Here is a 21,754-nt window from a genome sequence, read left to right as displayed (position 1 = left end):
AGCGATTCTCCGGTTTTTAGGGGGCTAGCACGAGTGCTGCTCCGGTGTCAAAAGACTGCCCTGCACGGCCGGCACGGGTCCACGCATGCACGCGGCGGCCGTCTCCGAGCCGGCGCGGAGCAACATGTCGGGGACCGAACAGCGGGCCCGCGCGGAAGGAGGTAGGCCCCCTCCAGATCGCGGCCACCCACCGATCGGAAGCACCCGATTGCGGGCCTGGACCCCCGTGGATGCCCCCTTCCAGAGCCAGATCCCCCCGCACCCCCCCTCCCCCCACCAGGATGTCCACAGCAACCGCGGGTCCGAACTCCCGCCAGGTGGTACCAGGTTTGAACCACGCCGGCGGGACTCGGCGGAACTCAGCGGGAGTTTGACCCGTCGCCCACGGAGAATCGCCGCGGGGGCCTATTTCAGCAGCCCCCGACCGGCGCCGTGGCGCGATTAGAACATAGAACAATACAGCGCAGTACTGGCCCTTCGGCCCTCGATGTTGCGCCGACCTGTGAAACCACTCTAAAGCCCATCTACACTATTCCCTTATCGTCCATATGTCTATCCAATGACCATTTGAATGTCCTTAGTGTTGGCGAGTCCACTACTGTTGCAGGCAGGGCATTCCACGCCCTTACTACTCTCTGAGTAAAGAACCTACCTCCGACATCTGTCCTATATCTTTCTCCCCTCAATTTAAAGCTATGTCCCCTCGTGCTCGACATCACCATCCGAGGAAAAAGGCTCTCACTGTCCACCCTATCCAATCCTCTGATCATCTTGTATGCCTCAATTAAGTCACCTCTTAACCTTCTTCTCTCTAACGAAAACAGCCTCAAGTCCCTCAGCCTTTCCTCATAAGATCTTCCCTCCATACCAGGCAACATTCTGGTAAATCTCCTCTGCACCCTTTCCAATGCTTCCACATCCTTCCTATAATGTGGCGACCAGAATTGCATGCAATACTCCAAATGCGGCCGTACCAGAGATTTGTACAGCTGCAACATGACCTCATGGCTCCGAAACTCAATCCCTCTACCAATAAAAGCTAACACACCGTACGCCTTCTTAACAACCCTCTCAACCTGGGTGGCAACTTTCAGGGATCTATGTACATGGACACCGAGATCTCTCTGATCATCCACACTGCCAAGAACCTTACCATTAGCCCAGTACTCTGTCTTCCTGTTATTCCTTCCAAAATGAATCACCTCACATTTTACTGCATTAAACTCCATTTGCCACCTCTCAGCCCGGCGCGGCAGCTTATCTATGTCCCTCTGTAACTTGTAACATCCTTCCGCACTGTCCACAACTCCACCGACTTTAGTGTCATCTGCAAATTTACTCACCCATCCTTCTACGCCCTCTTCCAGGTCATTTATAAAAATGACAAACAGCAGTGGCCCCAAAACAGATCCTTGTGGTACACCACTAGTAACTGGACTCCAGTCTGAACATTTCCCATCAGCCACCACCATTTTTGTCTTCTTCCAGCTCGCCAATTTCTGATCCAAACTGCTAAATCACCCTGAATCCCATGCCTCAGTATTTTCTGCACGAGCCTACCATGGGGAACCTTATCAAATGCTTTACTGAAATCCATATACATCACATCAACTGCTTTACCCTCATCCACCTGTTTGGTCACCTTCTCAAAGAACTCAATAAGGTTTGTGAGGCACGACCTACCCTTCACAAAACCGTATTGACTATCTCTAATCAAATTATTCCTTTCCAGATGATTATACATCCTATCTCTTATAAACCTTTCCAAGATTTTGCCCACAACAGAAGTAAGGCTCACTGGTCTACAGTTACCGGGGTTGTCTCTACTCCCCTTCTTGAACAAGGGGACAACATTTGCTATCCTCCAGTCTTCTGGCACTATTCCTGTAGACAAAGATGACTTAAAGATCAAAGCCAAAGGCTCAGCAATCTCCTCCCTAGCTTCCCAGAGAATCCTAGGATAAATCCCATCCGATCCGGCCCAGGGGTTTTCCAGAATTGCTAACACCTCCTCCTTATGAACCTCAAGCCCTTCTAGTCTAGTAGCCTGAATCTCAGTATTCTCCTCGACAACATTGTCTTTTTCCTGTGTGAATACTGACGAAAAATATTCATTTAGCACCTCTCCTATCTCCTCGGACTCCAAGCACAGCTTCGCACTACTGCCCTTGACTGGCTCTACTCTTACCCTAGCCATTTGTTTATTCCTGACCTATCTATAGAAAGCTTTAGGGTTATCTTTGATCCTACCTGCCAAAGACTTCTCATGTCCCCTCCTGGCTCTTCTCAGCTCTCTCTTTAGGTCCTTCCTAGCTAACTTGTAACTCTCGAGCGCCCTAACTGAACCTTCATGTCTCATCTTTACATAAGCCTCCTTCTTCCTCTTGACAAGTGTTTTGACTGCTTTAGTAAACCACGGTTCCCTTGCTTGACCACTTCTTCCCTGCCTGACAGGTACATACTTATCAAGGACACGCAGTAGCTGTTCCTTGACAAGCTCCACATTTCCATTGTGCCCATCCCCTGCAGTTTTCCTCTCCATCCGATGCATCCTAAGTCTTGCCTCATCGCATCATAATTGCCTTTCCCCCAGATATAACTCTTGCCCTGCGATATATACCTATCCCTTTCCATCACTAAAGTGATCGTAATCGAATTGTGGTCACTATCACCAAAGTGCTCACCTACCTCCAAATCTAACACCTATCCTGGTTCATTACCCAGTACCAAATCCAATATGGCCTTGCCTCTCGTTGGCCTATCTACATACTGTGTCAGGAAACCCTCCTGCACACATTGTACAAAAACGGACCCATCTAATGTACTCGAACTATAGCGTTTCCAGTCAATATTTGGAAAGGTTAAGTCCCCCATAACAACTAACCTGTTGCTTTCGCTCCTATCCAGAATCATCTTTGCAATCCTCTCCTCTACATCTCTGGAACTTTTTGGAGGCCTATAGAAAACCCCTAACAGGGTGACCTCTCCGTTCCTGTTTCTAACCTCAGCCCATACTACCTCAGTAGATGAGTCCTCATCAAACATCCTTCCTGCCACCGTAATACTGCCCTTGACTAACAATGCCACCCCTCCCCCTCTTTTACCACCTTCCTTGAGCTTACTGAAATATCTAAATCCTGGCACCTGCAACAACCATTCCTGTCCCTGCTCTATCCATGTCTCCGAAATGGCCACAACATCGAAGTCCCAGGTACCAACCAATGCCGCAAGTTCACCCACCTTATTCCGGATGACCTGGCATTGAAGAAGACACAATTTAAACCACCTTCCTGCCTGCCAGGACACTCCTGCAACTTTGAAACCCTACTCATGACCTCACTACTCTCAACCTCCTGTATACTGGAGCTACAATTCAGGTTCCCAAGCCCCTGCTGAACTAGTTTAAACCCTCCCGAAGAGCATTAGCAAATTTCCCCCCCAGAATATTGGTACCCCTCTGGTCCAGGTGCAGACCATCCCATTTGTAGAGGTCCCACCGACCCCAGAATGAGCCCCAATTATCCAGAAATCTGAAACCCTCCCTCCTGCACCATCCTTGTAGTATGTGTTCAACTCCTCTCTCTCCCTATTCCTCGTCTCGCTAGCACGTGGCACGGGTAACAACCCAGAGATAATAACTCTGTTTGTCCTAGATCTAAGTTTCCACCCTAGCTCCCTGAATTCCTGCCTTACATCCCCATCCCTTTTCCTACCTATGTCGTTGGTACCTATGTGGACCACGACTTGGGGCTGCTCCCCCTTAAGGATCCCGAAAACACGATCCAAGACATCACGCACCCTGGCACCTGGGAGGCAACAGACCAACCGTGAGTCTCTCTCGTTCCCACAGAATCTCCTATCTATCCCCCTAACTATGGAGTCTCCAATGACTAATGCTCTACTCCTCTCCCCCCTTCCCTTCTGAGCAACAGGGACAGACTCTGTGCCAGAGACCTGTACCCCATGGCTTAACCCTGGTAAGTCCCCCCCCCCAACAGTATCCAAAGCGGTATACTTGTTACTAAGGGGAACGGCCACAGGGAATCCCTGTACTGACTGCTTCCTCCCAGCCCCTCTCACCGTCACCCATCTATCTTTATTCTTCGGAGTAACTACATCCCTGAAGCTTCTATCTATGACCGACTCTGCCTCCCGAATGATCCGAAGTTCATCCAACTCCAGCTCCAGTTCCCTAATGCGGTTTCTGAGGAGCTGGAGATGGGTGCACTTCCCACAGATGAAATCAGCAGGGACACTGACGGCGTCCCTCACCTCAAACATTCTGCAGGAGGAACATTGCACTACCTTCCCTGTCATCCCCTCTAGATAAAAAAAAGAAAGAAAGAGCTTACCTGTTATTCACTCCCCTTCTCAGCAAGCACTCACTCAGCAACCTCTGCGCCCCGCACGATAACACCTGAGGGAAAATAAATAAAAACTACTTACCAGTCACCAGCCAATCCCTTACCTGCAGGCTGTGACGTCACGGTTCAACTTTCCACTTCTACCTGCCCTCGAGCCTTCCTCGTGATCCTTACAGCGGTTGGGTTTTTTTGGTTAGAGGAGGGGGTAGGGAGGGAAACACTGAAGAAGTGTTTCGGGTTTAAGTGTCACTTGACAAGAGCTCCTCCACAAACCACCTCCAAGTTAGGGTGAGCACACGGACGTATGCAAATTTCCCCTGCAACGGCCAATCAGCAGCTCCGCTCTACTGCCCTCTGCTGGATGCTTGTCTTTACTTGAACAGCTAGGGTCTCTTGTTCAGGTACGCCTCCAAGTTAGGATGAGCACACAGACGTATGGAAATTTCCCCTGCAACGGCCAATCAGCAGCTCCGCTCTACTGCCCTCTGCTGGATGCTTGTCTTCACTTGAACAGCTAGGGTCTCTTGTTCAGGTACGCCTCCAAGTTAGGATGAGCACACAGACGTATGCAAATTTCCCCTGCAACAGCCAATCAGCAGCTCGGCTCTACTGCCCTCTGCTGGATCGTTGTTGCCAATTCTCTGGAGAATTGGCGGCCCGGCGTCAGAGCGGCGTGATGTGAATTTCTCGCGCCCCCGGAGACTCCCCGACCCATCGCGGGCTCGGAGAATCCCAGCCATAATTTTTGGAAGGCTGGCTGGCAGATGTGAGCGGAATGTTGGCCAACCCTCACCAGCACCAAAGGAGGGGGGGGGGGGCTTTCAGGACGTTAAACCGAGGTCGGCTGTGATGGGAAATCTGGGAAATGGCTGGCTGTGACTTCCTGCCAGAACATAAGAGCTTAAGAAATAGCAGCTGGAGTGGGCCGCACGCCTGACGGGATCTGCCACGAGCTTCCCAGCGCGCTGGCAACGCTATTCCATGTTAATTGGTCCACTTAATGAGGCCCCACGGGCTTCTCGCCTGAAATGAAGTCTCGTCGGCTGATTCGCCAACACCACGCTCACCAGCCCCCTGCTAACAAGGTCGAGCAGCAGTTAAAGTGCACTTGCTCAGCCAACCCCAGCCAGCTCGCAACAATGGTGCCTGGGAGACCGACTCCAAGATTCGGAGAAGCTGACTTGGGAAAGCTCCTAGACATGGTGGAGGACAGGAGAAGTGTCCTGTACCCCCGAGGGCTCTGCAGGGTCAGCCTTAGGGCAGCCAGTGCTGCCTGAGACGGGCTGGCGGTGCCTCTTCCCTTGAGAAGCATGATCAGGAGGACCGTCCAATCACTGAGGACCTTCGCCAAGGGCATCAACACAATGGTGCAGGCATCAGGGAGCCACCAGGGCTGGCAGCAGCCAGATGCTGCAGGGGCAGCTGGGGCTCTTGAACCAGCTGCCCCGCCGTCCTGAAGTGAACCCCGGGACCCTATGGGTACCGACCAGGATGAGGGGGTGCTGGGTGGCAACCCGAACCCCTCTCATGAGGCCACGTCGCGCAGCTAGCTCATGGGACAGGGCGGCACAGCTGTTCATGTCCAGCCGACAAGCGCGCCGTGGCCCTCCGGCCCCAGAGGACGCCCTCCAGGGTCATCGAAGGCCATGGGACGTGATAAGCAGCTGGCTGCCTCCACCTCTGATGTGCATCCTGGGGACACACCTCAATGTAGCGGTACAGATAGCATATGGGGGATCACTGAGGACACCAGCGGAGGGGAGAGAGGGTGGCGGGGTAGGTATGGGGCAGGGTGAGGCGGCACCATCAGGAGAGTGGGGAATAAACACCCTTGACCACAAGCAGCATGGCACCTCTGGCACTTTCTTCCTCAATGCGGTCCAACCTCCGAACCCTTGGCTCATCTCTCCAGGCATCCCCGTAGCTCTCACCCACCTTCCGGCCGTGGACATGTCCCCGGAGCTGTGCCCCACCAATGTCAGCTGCCCCAGCAGCCTCAGACACACCTTTACCCACCGTCACAGCTTCCGAAGTCAGATCGACCTTCTTGAAAGTGAACCCTCGGAAAGCGACAAGTCATGACGTGGTACCTGGTCCTGCACTCAGATCCTGCGCGGACCAGCTGGCAGATGTGTTCACGGACATCTTCAACCTCTCCCTTCTCCGTTCCGAGGTTCCCACCTGCTTCAAGAAGACGACCATCACACCGGTGCCAAAGAAGAACCAGGCAACGTGCCTCAATGGCTATCGTCCACTGGCCTTGACATCGATCATTATAAAATACTTCGAGAGGTTGGTCATGAGACACATCAACTCCATTCTCCCAGAATGCCTTGATCCACTGCAATTTGCAAACCGCCACAACTGGTCCACAGCAGATGCCATCACCCTGGCCCTACACTCATCCCTCGAGCATCTCAACAACAAGAACTCCTACGTCAGACTTCTATTCATCGACTACAGTTCCGCCTTCGTCACCATAACCCCAGACAAGCTGATATCAAAGCTCCAAAACCTAGGACTTGTCTCCTCCCTCTGCAACTGAATCCTCGACTTTCTGACACACAGACCACAATCCGTAAGAATAAACTCCTCCTCAGTCAGAATACAGGAGGGAGATAGAGAACCTAGTGGAGTGGTGCAGCGACAACAATCTATCCCTCAATGCCAGCAAAACTAAAGAGTTGGTCATTGACTTTAGGAAGCAAAGTATCGGGACTTCCGGGTGCGGCGATGACCAGCTAAGTCGCACGTTTCGGCAGCTCCCGTTGGAACGGACTTTTGGGCTCTTAATAGGAGCCCCAACGGCAATTTAAACGGCCAAAAACACTGTGCGGTAAACCAGAAGGGAATCCCCCCGGACACGCATGGATAAGGGAGAGGATAGCGGCCGGATTGCGGATGATCCTCTGGAGCAGCGGCAAGGAAGGGAAGCTCAAAGCAAGATGGCGTAGGAAGGTGGCCGTTTGTTATGGGGCCCGGACCAACAAGAGTTCCTGCGGCGCTGTGTGGAAGAGCTGAAGAAGGAGTTGAAGAAGGAGCTGTTGGCTCCGATATTACAGGCGATTGAAGGGCTAAAGGAGGAGCAGAGGACCCAAGAGCTGGAGCTTCGGGTCGTGAAGGCAAAGGCTGCTGAAAATGAAGATGAAATACAGGGCCTGGTGGTGAAGACAGAGACGCACGAGGCGCAGCACAAAAGGTGTGTGGAAAGGTTGGAAGTACTGGAGAATAATTCGAGGAGGAAGAATTTAAGAGTCCTGGGTCTTCCCGAAGGCGCAGAAGGGGCGGACGTCGGGACATATGTGAGCACGATGCTTCACTCGCTAATGGGATCGGAGGCCCCGACGGGCCCTTTGGAGGTGGAGGGAGCTTATCGAGTTCTGGCGCGAAGACCGAAGGCTGGAGAAATACCTCGAGCTATAGTGGTGAGGTTTCTCCGCTACAATGACAGAGAGACGGTCCTCAGATGGGCGAAGAAAACTCGGAGCTGTAGGTGGGAGAACGCGGTGATCCGCGTACACCAGGATTGGAGTGCGGAGGTGGCGAGAAGGAGGGCAAGTTTTAATCAGGCTAAGGCGGTGCTTCACAAAAAGAAGATCCAGTTTGGAATGTTGCAACCGGCGAGATTGTGGGTCACACACCAAGGGAAGCACCACTACTTTGAGACGGCAGAAGAGGCGTGGACATTCATTGTGGACGAGAAGCTGGAATAGTCTGGCGAGAGAAAGAGCTTTTGGGACAAAGTGGTGGGGTGATTATGTGGGGCGAGAAAAGGGGGGGGATGATTTTTCAATTTGTTAATTTTGTGATCCTGTAACTTTTCTCTCTTCCCCATGTTGTGGGGGGGGGGGGGGGGGGGGGGGGGGGGGGGGGGGGGAGTATGAGAACTGTGGGCGCTGGCCATTAGGGGCGGGGCCGAATGGGAAACGCGGGCTTTGTTCCCGCGCTATGGTAATTATGGCGGGAACAGGGACACAGGAAGGAGGGGACCTCGCACAGTGGGGACCGAGGACAAGGGGGGAAGCCGAGGTCAGCCAGAGTTCGCTGACTTCTGGGAGCAACATGGGGGGTGCAACTACGCTAGAGGGGGATCAAGCGGAGGGGGGGGAGGGGGGGTTAACTGGGTTGCTGCTGCTAAGGAGAAGGGGGAGCTGTTATGGGATGGGATGGGGTGGTCGAGACGGGGGGGCACCGTCGGGGGGATATACGGGTACGTGGGAACCGGGTGAGGAGCTGGGTTAAAAAAGGGGATGGCTAGTCGACAAGGGGGGGGGGGGGGGGTAAAGAGCCCCCCAACCCGGCTGATCACGTGGAACGTGAGAGGGCAGAACGGGCCGATTAAAAGGGCACGGGTACTCGCACACCTAAAGAAATTAAAGGCAGATGTGGTTATGTTGCAGGAGACGCATCTGAAACTGATAGACCAGGTCAGACTACGTAAAGGATGGGTGGGGCAGGTGTTTCATTCGGGTTTAGATGCGAAGAACAGGGGGGTGGCTATCTTAGTGGGGAAACGGGTACTGTTTGAGGCAAAGACCATAGTGGCGGATAGTGGGGGTAGATATGTGATGGTGAGTGGCAGATTGCAAGGGGAGGCGGTGGTTCTGGTGAACGTATACGCCCCGAACTGGGATGATGCAAATTTTATGAGGCGCATGTTGGGACGTATCCCGGACCTGGAGGCGGGAAAGTTGGTAATGGGGGGAGACTTCAATACGGTGCTTGATCCAGGGCTGGACTGGTCGAGGTCCAGGACCGGGAGGAGGCCGGCAGCGGCCAGGGTGCTCAAGGACTTCATGGAGCAGATGGGAGGGGTAGACCCCTGGAGATTTAGTAGGCCTAGGAGTAAGGAGTTCTCATTTTTCTCCCATGTTCACAAAGTATACTCACGGATAGACTATTTTGTCTTGGGAAGGGCACTGATTCCGAAGGTGACAGGGACGGAATATACGGCCATAGCCATTTCGGACCACGCTCCACATTGGGTAGACCTGGAGGTAGGCGAGGAAAAAGAACAGCACCCACTCTGGAGAATGGATATGGGCTTATTGGCGGATGAGGGGGTATGTTTAAGGGTGAGGGGGTGTATCGAATGGTACTTGGAGCTTAATGACAATGGAGAGGTTCAGGTGGGAGTGGTCTGGGAGGCGTTGAAGGCGGTGGTCAGAGGGGAACTGATATCCATAAGGGCACATAAAGGGAAGCAAGAGGGTAAAGAAAGGGAGCGATTGTTGAAAGAACTTTTGAGGGTGGACAGGCAATATACGGAGGCACCGGAGGAGGGACTGTACAGGGAAAGACAAAGGCTACGTGTGGAATTTGACCTGCTGACCACGGGTAAGGCAGAGGCACAGTGGAGGAGGGCACAGGGTGTACAGTATGAGTAGGGAGAGAAAGCGAGTCGGCTACTGGCCCACCAATTGAGGAAGAGGGGAGCAGCGAGGGAGATAGGTGGGGTGAGAGATGAGGAGGGAGAGATGGAACGGGGAGCGGAGAGAGTGAACGGGGTGTTCAAGGCATTTTATGAGAGGTTATATAAAGCTCAGCCCCCGGAAGGGAAGGAGGGAATTATGTGTTTCTTGGATCAGCTGCAATTCCCTAAGGTGGAGGAGCAGGAGAGGGTGGGACTGGGAGCACAGATTGAGATGGAGGAGGTGGTAAAAGGGATTGGGAGCATGCAGGCGGGGAAGGCCCCGGGACCGGACGGATTCCCGGTGGAATTTTATAGGAAATATATGGACCTACTGGCCCCGCTTTTGACGAGAACCTTTAATGAGGCCAGGGAAAGGGGGCAGCTGCCCCCGACTATGTCGGAGGCAACAATATCGCTCCTTTTGAAGAAGGAAAAAGACCCGCTGCAGTGTGGGTCCTTCAGGGCCATTTCCCTTTTAAATGTAGATGCTAAGCTCCTGGCCAAGGTGATGGCGACGAGGATAGAGGACTGTGTCCCGGGGGTGGTCCACGAGGATCAAACTGGGTTCGTTAAGGGGAGACAGCTGAACACGAACATACGGAGGTTGCTAGGGGTAATGATGATGCCCCCACCAGAGGGGGAGGCGGAGATAGTGGTGGCGATGGACGCCGAGAAAGCATTCGACAGAGTGGAGTTGGATTATCTGTGGGAGGTGCTGAGGAGATTTGGTTTTGGAGAAGGGTTTATTGGATGGGTACAGCTGCTGTATAGGGCCCCGGTGGCGAGCGTGGTCACGAACAGGCAGAGGGCTGACTACTTCCGTCTTCATAGAGGGACGAGGCAGGGGTGTCCCCTGTCTCCGTTACTGTTTGCATTGGCGATTGAGCCCCTGGCCATAGCACTGAGGGGCGCCAGGAAGTGGAGGGGAGTACTCAGGGGAGGAGAAGAACACCGGGTATCTTTGTATGCAGATGATTTATTGCTGTATGTTGCGGACCCAGTGGAGGGGATGCCTGAGATAATGCAAACACTCAGGGAGTTTGGGGAATTTTCGGGGTACAAATTGAATATGGGGAAGAGTGAGTTGTTTGTGGTGCATCCGGGGGAGCAGAGCAGGGGAATAGATGACTTACCGCTGAGGAAGGTAACAAGAGATTTCCGGTACTTAGGGATTCAGATAGCCAGGAGTTGGGGAACCTTACATAGGCTTAATTTAACAAGATTGGTGGAACAGATGGAGGAGGATTTTAAGAGATGGGACATGGTGCCCCTGTCACTGGTGGGTAGGATGCAGGCGGTCAAAATGGTAGTCCTCCCGAGATTCCTTTTTGTGTTTCAGTGTCTTCCGGTGATGGTCACGAAGGCTTTTTTCAAGAAAAGTGTCATGAGTTTTGTGTGGGCCGGGAAGACCCCGAGAGTGAGGAGGGGGTTCTTGCAGCGTAGCAGGGATAGTGGGGGGCTGGCACTACCGAGCCTAAGTGAATACTACTGGACCGCCAATATCTCAATAGTGTGTAAGTGGATGGGAGAAGGGGAGGGAGCGGCGTGGAAGAGATTGGAGATGGCGTTCTGCAAAGGAACCAGCCTACAAGCAATGGTGACGGCGCCGTTGCCGTTCTCCCCGAAGAAATACACCACAAGTCCAGTGCTGGTGGCAACACTAAACATTTGGGGGCAGTGGAGACGACATAGGGGAAGGACGGGAGCCTCGGTGCGGTCCCCGATAAGAAATAGCCACAGGTTTGTCCCAGGGAGAATGGATGGGGGATTTGGAGCATGGCAGAGAGCTGGGATTGTGCAACTGAGAGATCTGTTCGTAGATGGGACGTTTGCCCCCCAGCAACTGGCGATTAACAGGAGCCACCATATAACCAACAGCCTCCCGTGATTCAGCGCTCTCCCCAGCAAGCGGCAGCGGTGCGCAGGGGCCTTCTGGGAGGTGAGTAGTTAGTTTAAAAGCACTTACCTTTGCAGGAGCAGCCCTTTGGATTTCGGCGGGAACCGGAAGTTCGACCTCTGGCAAGTGCCCCCCCCCCCCCCCCCAATAAATTCTGGTGGAGAGGAAACCCGAGACACTACACGTGTAGTGTCTCCCACCCGCCCTCCTCCTCTAACCTAATAATAAGACCCATTGGTGTAAGGTAAGTGCCATATTATATTATTATATTATTAGCATTGTGCAGGTCAAGGATTGGAGGTGGAGGAGCAGTCTCTGTCAGCGAGGGAACCTGAGAACATCTCAGAAGGTAAGCAAGTGATTTTTACTTTTATACCTGTTTTTCAAATTGTGTGTGTCGGGGGGAAACTGAAGTGACATCACAGAAAAGCTGTGACCTGAGTGGCTGGTTGGGATTCTAACCTAAATTTTTTTGAGTATTTGGGATCTAATTAAACATAATAACTTAATTATAATCTAGAGGATATCTAAGCCAGAGATCGGAGAATATTATAGTTAGCTATCGCATTTCTATTAGAAATCTAGTGCTAGGAAACAGATAGTTGACAGTAACTTTGAAATTAAAAAAAGTATTAAAAAAAAAGACAAATTTTAATTTTAATTAATTGACGCAATGTCAGTTAGAGGGGTGCTGTGCTCTGACTGTGAGATGTGGCAGGTCCGGGAGGCTTCCAGTGTCCCGGATGGCTTCATCTGCAGAAAGTGCACCCAACTGCAGCTCCTCACAGACCGCATGGTTCGGTTGGAGCAGCAATTGGATGCACTTAGGAGCATGCAGGTGGCGGAAAGCGTCATAGATCGCAGTTATGTAAGTGTGGTCACACCCAAGGTGCAGGCAGAGAAATGGGTGACCACCAGAAAGGGCAGGCAGTCAGTGCAGGAATCCCCTGTGGTTGTCCCCCTCTCGAACAGATATACCCCTTTGGATACTGTCGGGGGGGATAGCCTATCAGGGGAAAACAGCAGCAGCCAGAGCAGTGGCACCACGGCTGGCTCTGATGTTCAGAAGGGAGGGTCAAAGCGCAGAAGAGTAATAGTTATAGGGGACTCTATAGTCAGGGGCACAGATAGGCGCTTCTGTGGACGTGAAAGAGACTCCAGGATGGTATGTTGCCTCCCTGGTGCCAGGGTCCAGGATGTCTCCGAACGGGTAGAGGGAATCCTGAAGGGGGAGGGCAAACAGGCAGAGGTCGTTGTACATATTGGTACTAACGACATAGGCAGGAAGGGGCATGAGGTCCTGCAGCAGGAGTTCAGGGAGCTAGGCAGAAAGTTAAAAGACAGGACCTCGAGGGTTGTAATCTCGGGATTACTCCCTGTGCCACGTGCCAGTGAGGCTAGAAATAGGAAGATAGAGCAGACAAACACGTGGCTAAACAGCTGGTGTAGGAGGGAGGGTTTCTGTTATCTGGACCACTGGGAGCTCTTCCGGGGCAGGTGTGACCTGTATAAGATGGACGGGTTGCATCTAAACCGGAGAGGCATAAATATCCTGGCCGCGAGGTTTGCTAGTGTCACACGGGAGGGTTTAAACTAGTATGGCAGGGGGGTGGGCACGGGAGCAATAGGTCAGAAGGTGAGAGCATTGAGGGAGAACTAGGGAATAGGGACAGTGTGGCTCTGAGGCAGCGCAGATGGGGAGAAGTTGCTGAACACAGCGGGTCTGGTGGCCTGAAGTGCATATGTTTTAATGCAAGGAGCATTACGGGTAAGGCAGATGAACTTAGAGCTTGGATTACTACTTGGAACTATGATGTTGTTGCCATTACAGAGACCTGGTTGAGGGAAGGGCAGGATTGGCAGCTAAACGTTCCAGGATTTAGATGTTTCAGGCGGGATAGAGGGGGATGTAAAAGGGGAGGCGGAGTTGCGCTACTTGTTCAGGAGAGTATCACAGCTATACAGCGAGAGGACACCTCAGAGGGCAGTGAGGCTATATGGGTAGAGATCAGGAATAAGAAGGGTGCAGTCACAATGTTGGGGGTATACTACAGGCCTCCCAACAGCCAGCGGGAGATAGAGGAGCAGATAGGTAGACAGATTTTGGAAAAGAGTAAAAACAACAGGGTTGTGGTGATGGGAGACTTCAACTTCCCCAATATTGACTGGGACTCACTTAGTGCCAGGGGCTTAGACGGGGCAGAGTTTGTAAGGAGCATCCAGGAGGGCTTCTTAAAACAATATGTAAACAGTCCAACTAGGGAAGGGGCGGTACTGGACCTGGTATTGGGGAATGAGCCCGGCCAGGTGGTAGATGTTTCAGTAGGGGAGCATTTCGGTAACAGTGACCACAATTCAGTAAGTTTTAAAGTACTGGTGGACAAGGATAAGAGTGGTCCGAGGATGAATGTGCTAAATTGGGGGAAGGCTAATTATAACAATATTAGGCGGGAACTGAAGAACATAGATTGGGGGCGGATGTTTGAGGGCAAATCAACATCTGACATGTGGGAGGCTTTCAAGTGTCAGTTGAAAGGAATACAGGACAGGCATGTTCCTGTGAGGAAGAAAGATAAATACGGCAATTTTCGGGAACCTTGGATGACGAGTGATATTGTAGGCCTCGTCAAAAAGAAAAAGGAGGCATTTGTCAGGGCTAAAAGGCTGGGAACAGACGAAGCCTGTGTGGCATATAAGGAAAGTAGGAAGGAACTTAAGCAAGGAGTCAGGAGGGCTAGAAGGGGTCATGAAAAGGCATTGGCAAATAGGGTTAAGGAAAATCCCAAGGCTTTTTACACTTACATAAAAAGTAAGAGGGTAGCCAGGGAAAGGGTTGGCCCACTGAAGGATAGGCAAGGGAATCTATGTGTGGAGCCAGAGGAAATGGGCGAGGTACTAAATGAATACTTTGCATCAGTATTCACCAAAGAGAAGGAATTGGTAGATGTTGAGTCTGGAGAAGGGGGTGTAGATAGCCTGGGTCACATTGTGATCCAAAAAGACGAGGTGTTGGGTGTCTTAAAAAATATTAAGGTAGATAAGTCCCCAGGGCCGGATGGGATCTACCCCAGAATACTGAAGGAGGCTGGAGAGGAAATTGCTGAGGCCTTGACAGAAATCTTTGGATCCTCGCTGTCTTCAGGGGATGTCCCGGAGGACTGGAGAATAGCCAATGTTGTTCCTCTGTTTAAGAAGGGTGGCAGGGATAATCCCGGGAACTACAGGCCGGTGAGCCTTACTTCAGTGGTAGGGAAATTACTGGAGAGAATTCTTCGAGACAGGATCTACTCCCATTTGGAAGCAAATGGACGTATTAGTGAGAGGCAGCACGGTTTTGTGAAGGGGAGGTCGTGTCTCACTAACTTGATAGAGTTTTTCGAGGAGGTCACTAAGATGATTGATGCAGGTAGGGCAGTAGATGTTGTCTATATGGACTTCAGTAAGGCCTTTGACAAGGTCCCTCATGGTAGACTAGTACAAAAGGTGAAGTCACACGGGATCAGGGGTGAACTGGCAAGGTGGATACAGAACTGGCTAGGCCATAGAAGGCAGAGGGTAGCAATGGAGGGATGCTTTTCTAATTGGAGGGCTGTGACCAGTGGTGTTCCACAGGGATCAGTGCTGGGACCTTTGCTCTTTGTAGTATATATAAATGATTTGGAGGAAAATGTAACTGGTCTGATTAGTAAGTTTGCAGACGACACAAAGGTTGGTGGAATTGCGGATAGCGATGAGGACTGTCTGAGGATACAGCAGGATTTAGATTGTCTGGAGACTTGGGCGGAGAGATGGCAGATGGAGTTTAACCTGGACAAATGTGAGGTAATGCATTTTGGAAGGGCTAATGCAGGTAGGGAATATACAGTGAATGGTAGAACCCTCAAGAGTATTGAAAGTCAAAGAGATCTAGGAGTACAGGTCCACAGATCACTGAAAGGGGCTACACAGGTGGAGAAGGTAGTCAAGAAGGCATACGGCATGCTTGCCTTCATTGGCCGGGGCATTGAGTATAAGAATTGGCAAGTCATGTTGCAGCTGTATAGAACCTTAGTTAGGCCACACTTGGAGTATAGTGTTCAATTCTGGTCGCCACACTACCAGAAGGATGTGGAGGCTTTAGAGAGGGTGCAGAAGAGATTTACCAGAATGTTGCCTGGTATGGAGGGCATAAGCTATGAGGAGCGATTGAATAAACTCGGTTTGTTCTCACTGGAACGAAGGAGGTTGAGGGGCGACCTGATAGAGGTATACAAAATTATGAGGGGCATAGACAGAGTGGATAGTCAGAGGCTTTTCCCCAGGGTAGAGGGGTCAATTACTAGGGGGCATAGGTTTAAGGTGAGAGGGGCAAAGTTTAGAGTAGATGTACGAGGCAAGTTTTTTACGCAGAGGGTAGTGGGTGCCTGGAACTCACTACCGGAGGAGGTAGTGGAGGCAGGGACGATAGGGACATTTAAGGGGCATCTTGACAAATATATGAATAGGATGGGAATAGAAGGATACGGACCCAGGAAGTGTAGAAGATTGTAGTTTAGTCGGGCAGTATGGTCGGCACGGGCTTGGAGGGCCGAAGGGCCTGTTCCTGTGCTGTACATTTCTTTGTTCTTTGTTTGTTCTTTAAGTGGTCATGCTGGCGCCGATTACTACTCCTTTTTAAAAATGTGAGCCTGGCGGAAGGGCTTCTGTGGGGAGCTGACTAGCCATCTCTGCTCGCAGGGAAAGAGCCCAGGGGCACTGGGCTTGCTGCCGCTGTGCTTGCGCGCGGGTGGTGGGGGGGGGGGGGAGGGGGGTAGCCAGGGGGGTACTGTCTGGTAGGTTAGGTTCGCAGCACACATCCTCCGCACTTACCCTAAAAAAACGGTGAATCCAGCCCTAAGTGTTGACGCCGGGACTGAATGGGTGACCTTCCAGGACAACAAAATTGCCGCCGGTCCCGGAGCAATTCAGGATCCGCCATGTAGAACAGGAGCCAATCCAATGAAAACCAGTATCCAATTCGTCAGAATCGGGATTGACACTCGAGAGGTTGACAAGCTGCAGCCACATATTCACACTCCACTCCCCACACACACCCACCCCAGCCAACCCGATGGCAGCACAAAGAGTGGCATCCCAGTTCACCGACGCGGAACTGGAGACATTGCTGGGTGCCATGGAGGACAGGCAGGCTACCTTGTACCCCGGGGTGGGGAGAAAGTTTACTCCCGCCGCTATACGCCGGCCAGGGCGCCAGTGGTAGAGGTCTTGAGCACCATGGACCCCACTGCCAGTACCGGACAGCAGTTCTGCAATAGGTTGCACGACCTCCTCAGGGTGGCCAAGGTGAGTAGGCAGCACCATGCCCCTGGCACTAAAACCCATCCCACAAACCCATAACCCCCCCCCCCCCCCCCCCCCCCCCCCCAACCAAGAGAGTGACCAGGCCCGCCCGCCATCAGTGTGCGCACTGCCCGGACTGCACCACATGCCAGCACACCTACCGACTGCCATGGCCGGGTTCCCTTACTTCCACCCTATCCCCGTAATCCAATAACCCCTCCTAACCTTTTTGGTCACGAAGGGCAATTTATCATGTCCAATTCACCTAACCGCCGGGAGAGAGAGAAGACCGGAGAGGGACCGCCAGATCAGCAGCACCTCACCGCAATGGAGCAGCGGGCACTGGCCTGGTTGGTGGGCCCAGAGAGAGGGCAATCACTGAGGCGGAGGTCGGCACTGGGCGAGCAAGTGAGCCCCCGCTGAGGGGAAGTTCCCCATGACACATGTCGCACCACCTCCCTCACCATCCCCTCACCGCCCCCTCACCACCCCCTCACCACCCCCTCACCACCCCCTCATCATCCCCTCACCACCCCCTCACTGCCCCCTCACCATCCCCTCACCACCCCCTCACCACCCCCACAGCAACCCCTCACCACCCCCTCACCACCTCCTCACCACCCCCACACCACCCCCTCACCACCCCCACAGCAACCCCTCACCACCCCTCACCACCCACACAGCAACCCCTCACCACCCCCTCACCACCCCCACAGCAACCCATCACCAGCCCCTCACCACCCTCACCACCCCCACAGCAACCCATCACCACCCCCTCACCAACCCCTCACCACCCCCACACCACCCCCACAGCAACCCCTCACCACCCCCTCACCACCCCCACAGCAACCCCTCACCACTCCCTCACCAACCCCTCACCACCCCCACAGCAACACCTCACCAACCCCTCACCACCTCCTCAACACCCCCTCACCAACCCCTCACCACCCCCCTCACCAACCCCTCACCACCCCCACAGCAACCCCTCACCACCTCCTCAACACCCCCTCACACCCCCTCACCACCCCCACACCACCCCCTCACTACCCCCACAGCAACCCCTCAACAATCCCTCACCACCCCCACAGCAACCCCTCACCACCCCCTCACCATCCCCTCACCACCTCCACACCACCTCCTCACCAACCCCTCACCACCCCCTCACCACACCCTCACCACCCCCTCACCAACCCCTCACCACCCCCACACCACCCTCTCACCACCACCTCACCAACCCCTCACCACCCACTCACCAACCCCTCACCAACCCCTCACCACCCCCTCGCCAACCCCTCACCACCCCCACACCACCCCCTCACAAACCCCTCACCACCCCCTCACCATCCCCTCACCTTCCCCTCACCACCCCCTCACCAACCCCTCACTACCCCCACAGCAACCCCTCACCACCCCCACAGCAACCCCTCACCACCCCCACAGCAACCCCTCACCACCCGCTCACCACCCCCTCACCACCCCCACAGCAACCCCTCACCACCCCCTCACCACCCCCACACCACCCCCTCACCACCACCTCACCACCTCCCTCACCACCCCTCACCTGCCCCTCACCACACCATCACCACTCCCCTCACCACCCTCCTCAACACCACCCTCACCACACCATCCCCACTCCCCTCACCACCCCACACCGCCCCCTCACCACCCCCCTCACCACCTCCCTCTCCACACCATCACCAGCCCTCACTATCCCCTAACCCCCTCACCATCCCCTCACCACCCCTCACCACTCCCCTCACCACCCCCAGACCCTCCCCTTCACCACCCCCTCACCCCGTCTCCACCGCCTCACCACCCCCTCACCCCCTCACCACCCTCACATCATCCCCCTCACCACCCCCCTCACCACCCCCCAGACCATCCCCTTCACCGCCCCCTCACCGCCCCTTCACCACCCCACACCCCTTCACCACCCCCTCACCGCCCCATACCATCCCCCTCACCATCCCCAGACCATCCCCTTCCCCGCCCCCTCACCACCCCCATACCCTCACCAGCCCCACATCCCCTCACCGCCCCCATACCCCCTCACCACCCCCACGCCCTCTCACCGCCCCCATACCCCCTCACCACCCCCACACCCTCTCACCACCCCCATACCCCCTCACCACCCCCACATCCCCTCATCGCCCCCATACCCCCTCACCACCCCCACACCCTCTCACCGCCACCATACCCCCTCACCACCCCCACACCCTCTCACCGCCCCCATACCTTCTCACCACCCCCACACCCTCTCACCGCCCCCATACCCCCTCACCACCCGCACACCCCCTCACCACCCCCATACCATCCCCCTCACCACCCCCCAGACCATCCCCTTCACCTCCCCCACACCCCCTCACCGTTCCTTCACCACTCCCTCACCGCCCCCATACCATCCCCCGCACCACCCCCACGCCCCCTCACCACCCTTCCACCAGCCCAACATGCGATCCAATCATGCGTCTTGTCTTGCATGCCTTGTGTCTTTCAGCATCAGCTGGCGACAAGGCGGGCCCTTCTGCTGTCCCCCGCAAACAGCCCCCCCTCCCCCACCCCCACCCCCCCCGAGTGGATACCAGCAATGTGGAGGACACAAACACCGAAGAGAGCCCCAAACGCCAGCCTGAGACTCCCCGGAGCACCAGTCTGGGAACGACACTGACTTCCTGTGACAGCTGTCTCCAACGCCCTCCTCCATCCCAGAGACACTCACCTTGATTTGGCCACTTTAGTGAGGAGGCTCCTGGGGGACTATCTGGTGCGCACCACACACGTGCTGCGGTACATCAGATGGAGGTAGGAACCCCTGAGGAGGCGGAGGGCGGCTCAACCCCAGGGACTAGCTGCTGTCCGGATGTGTTTCGGGCTTCTGGAAAGGACGGTCCCATCGATAGTGGAGATGCAGTCACAGAGCCAGTGACATGTCAGCAACCATCCAGTACGTGTAGGTGCAGTTGGAGGAGTCCTTGGGGGCGAAGGTATCGGTCATGGGCCAGGATATCCTTGGCCTGGGGCACTCTGAGCAGATAGTGGCCGACGCACAGGGCAGGGCTGCCCTGTCACAGGTAGCCATGTACCAGAGCCACCTGGAGATCGCAGCAGTGCTCCAGAGCTTGAGCCAGTCACAGCGGGTCATGGCTGAGGGTATCGTTGGCATTGTCCGGGCGCTGACTGACCTGAGACAGTCACAGAGGGAGGTGGCAAAATCCCTGGGTCAGCATTGAGACCCTGGTCGAGATGAGAGTGGGCCTCCAGGACTGGCAGCACTAGAGTGAGAGCCTCAGGGGGTCATCCCCAGTTGCCCCACCCCATCCCAAAGAGTAGTCCAGGTCCCATCGTGCATCCCGAGGAAAGAGATGATGGGGCCCGTGCCAGTAACTTCTGCAGGGGTCGTGCCTAAACATCACAGCGCGTCAGGTGCCCCCTACTGTACCTGATGCCTCTGATTAGCGGGCAGAACAGTGTGGCACCACACCACCTGGGATACCCAAGCAACAGCTGGGTCCATCCAGGTCCGACCAAAGGGGACCCATGTCACAGGGTGGGAACCGCAGCAGGCCGCCTCCTCTCCTGATGCACCACCTGGGGATTTACCTTGATGGGTCCGTAGGCCAGCGAGTTAGACACCAGTTAAGTTGGCACGGGTGCAGAACACAATGTAGCAATAGGGGTTAGGGCACTAACCTGTACATACATGTTCATCGTTTCACAATCAACAACTGTTCACAATGCTGCAACCAGCCTCTGCGCGGCCAGAAGAGTCTGAGGGATGGGCTGGGCTAACTGCAGGGAGGTGGCGAGGGGGTGGGGGGTAAATGGGTGAACGTTGGGGGTGGGCTCAGGCCAGGGACTCCAGGATGGGCGCGGGGGGGGGGGTCATGACCCATAAGAGGCGGTCATGGGAGGGGGTGGTCGGCTGGGAGGGATGGCACCCTAGTTGGTGAACCTGAAGGTGATTAGGGTGCCCTGTACACACCAGCTGAGGCACACCTATGGTGCGGCCTCCTGCGCCTGCCTGAGGCCCATGTCCTGCCTATCCTTGCCCTCCCCAGCATCCTCTTCATCGGACGAGGGCTGGAGTTCATCCTCCTCCTCCAGCACGTCGCCCCTCTGCTACGCAATGTTGTGGAGGATGCAGCAGGCCACCATGATGTTGGAGACACTCCTAGCGCTATACTGGAGGGCCCCTCCAGAACGGCCCAGACACCTGGCCGGCATGTTAAGGATGCAGAAATGCCGCTCGATCATGCCCCTGGTCACGACATGGCCGTCGTTGTAGCAGGTCTCCGCGTGGGCCTGTGGCCTCTGGATAGGTGTCATTAGCCATGACTGTTGCCCAAGAGCCAATCCCTCACCCGGGGGTGCACCTCGAAAGTGTCAGGAACTATTGAGTTTGGCAGGATGAAGGCGTTGTGCGCACTGCCCGGGTATCGGGCGCCGACGGGCATGATGTGCTGCACATGGTCACACACCAGCTGCACGTTTGGCTTGTGAAGACCGGCCTGTCATGGGCCAGTGCTCGTAGGGAGAAATTCATCCCTTCAATCATCCCCTTGGCCTGGGGATTCCCGGCGATGGCGGCGAACTCCGCTGCCCGGGCATCCTGGTGGGTTAGGTCCACACTGAAATGGATGTATTGTGCCAGCCGTACATATAGGGCAACCGTGCACCAAGGTTTGTGAGATCACGGACTGGTCCCCACCCGGCATCTGGAAGGATCCCATCGCATAAAAGTTCATGGCGACCATCACTTTG

The sequence above is a fragment of the Scyliorhinus torazame genome, chromosome 6, assembly GCF_047496885.1.
Source record: "Scyliorhinus torazame isolate Kashiwa2021f chromosome 6, sScyTor2.1, whole genome shotgun sequence".
NCBI lineage: Eukaryota > Metazoa > Chordata > Chondrichthyes > Carcharhiniformes > Scyliorhinidae > Scyliorhinus > Scyliorhinus torazame.
This window is presented reverse-complemented; position numbering follows the sequence as displayed.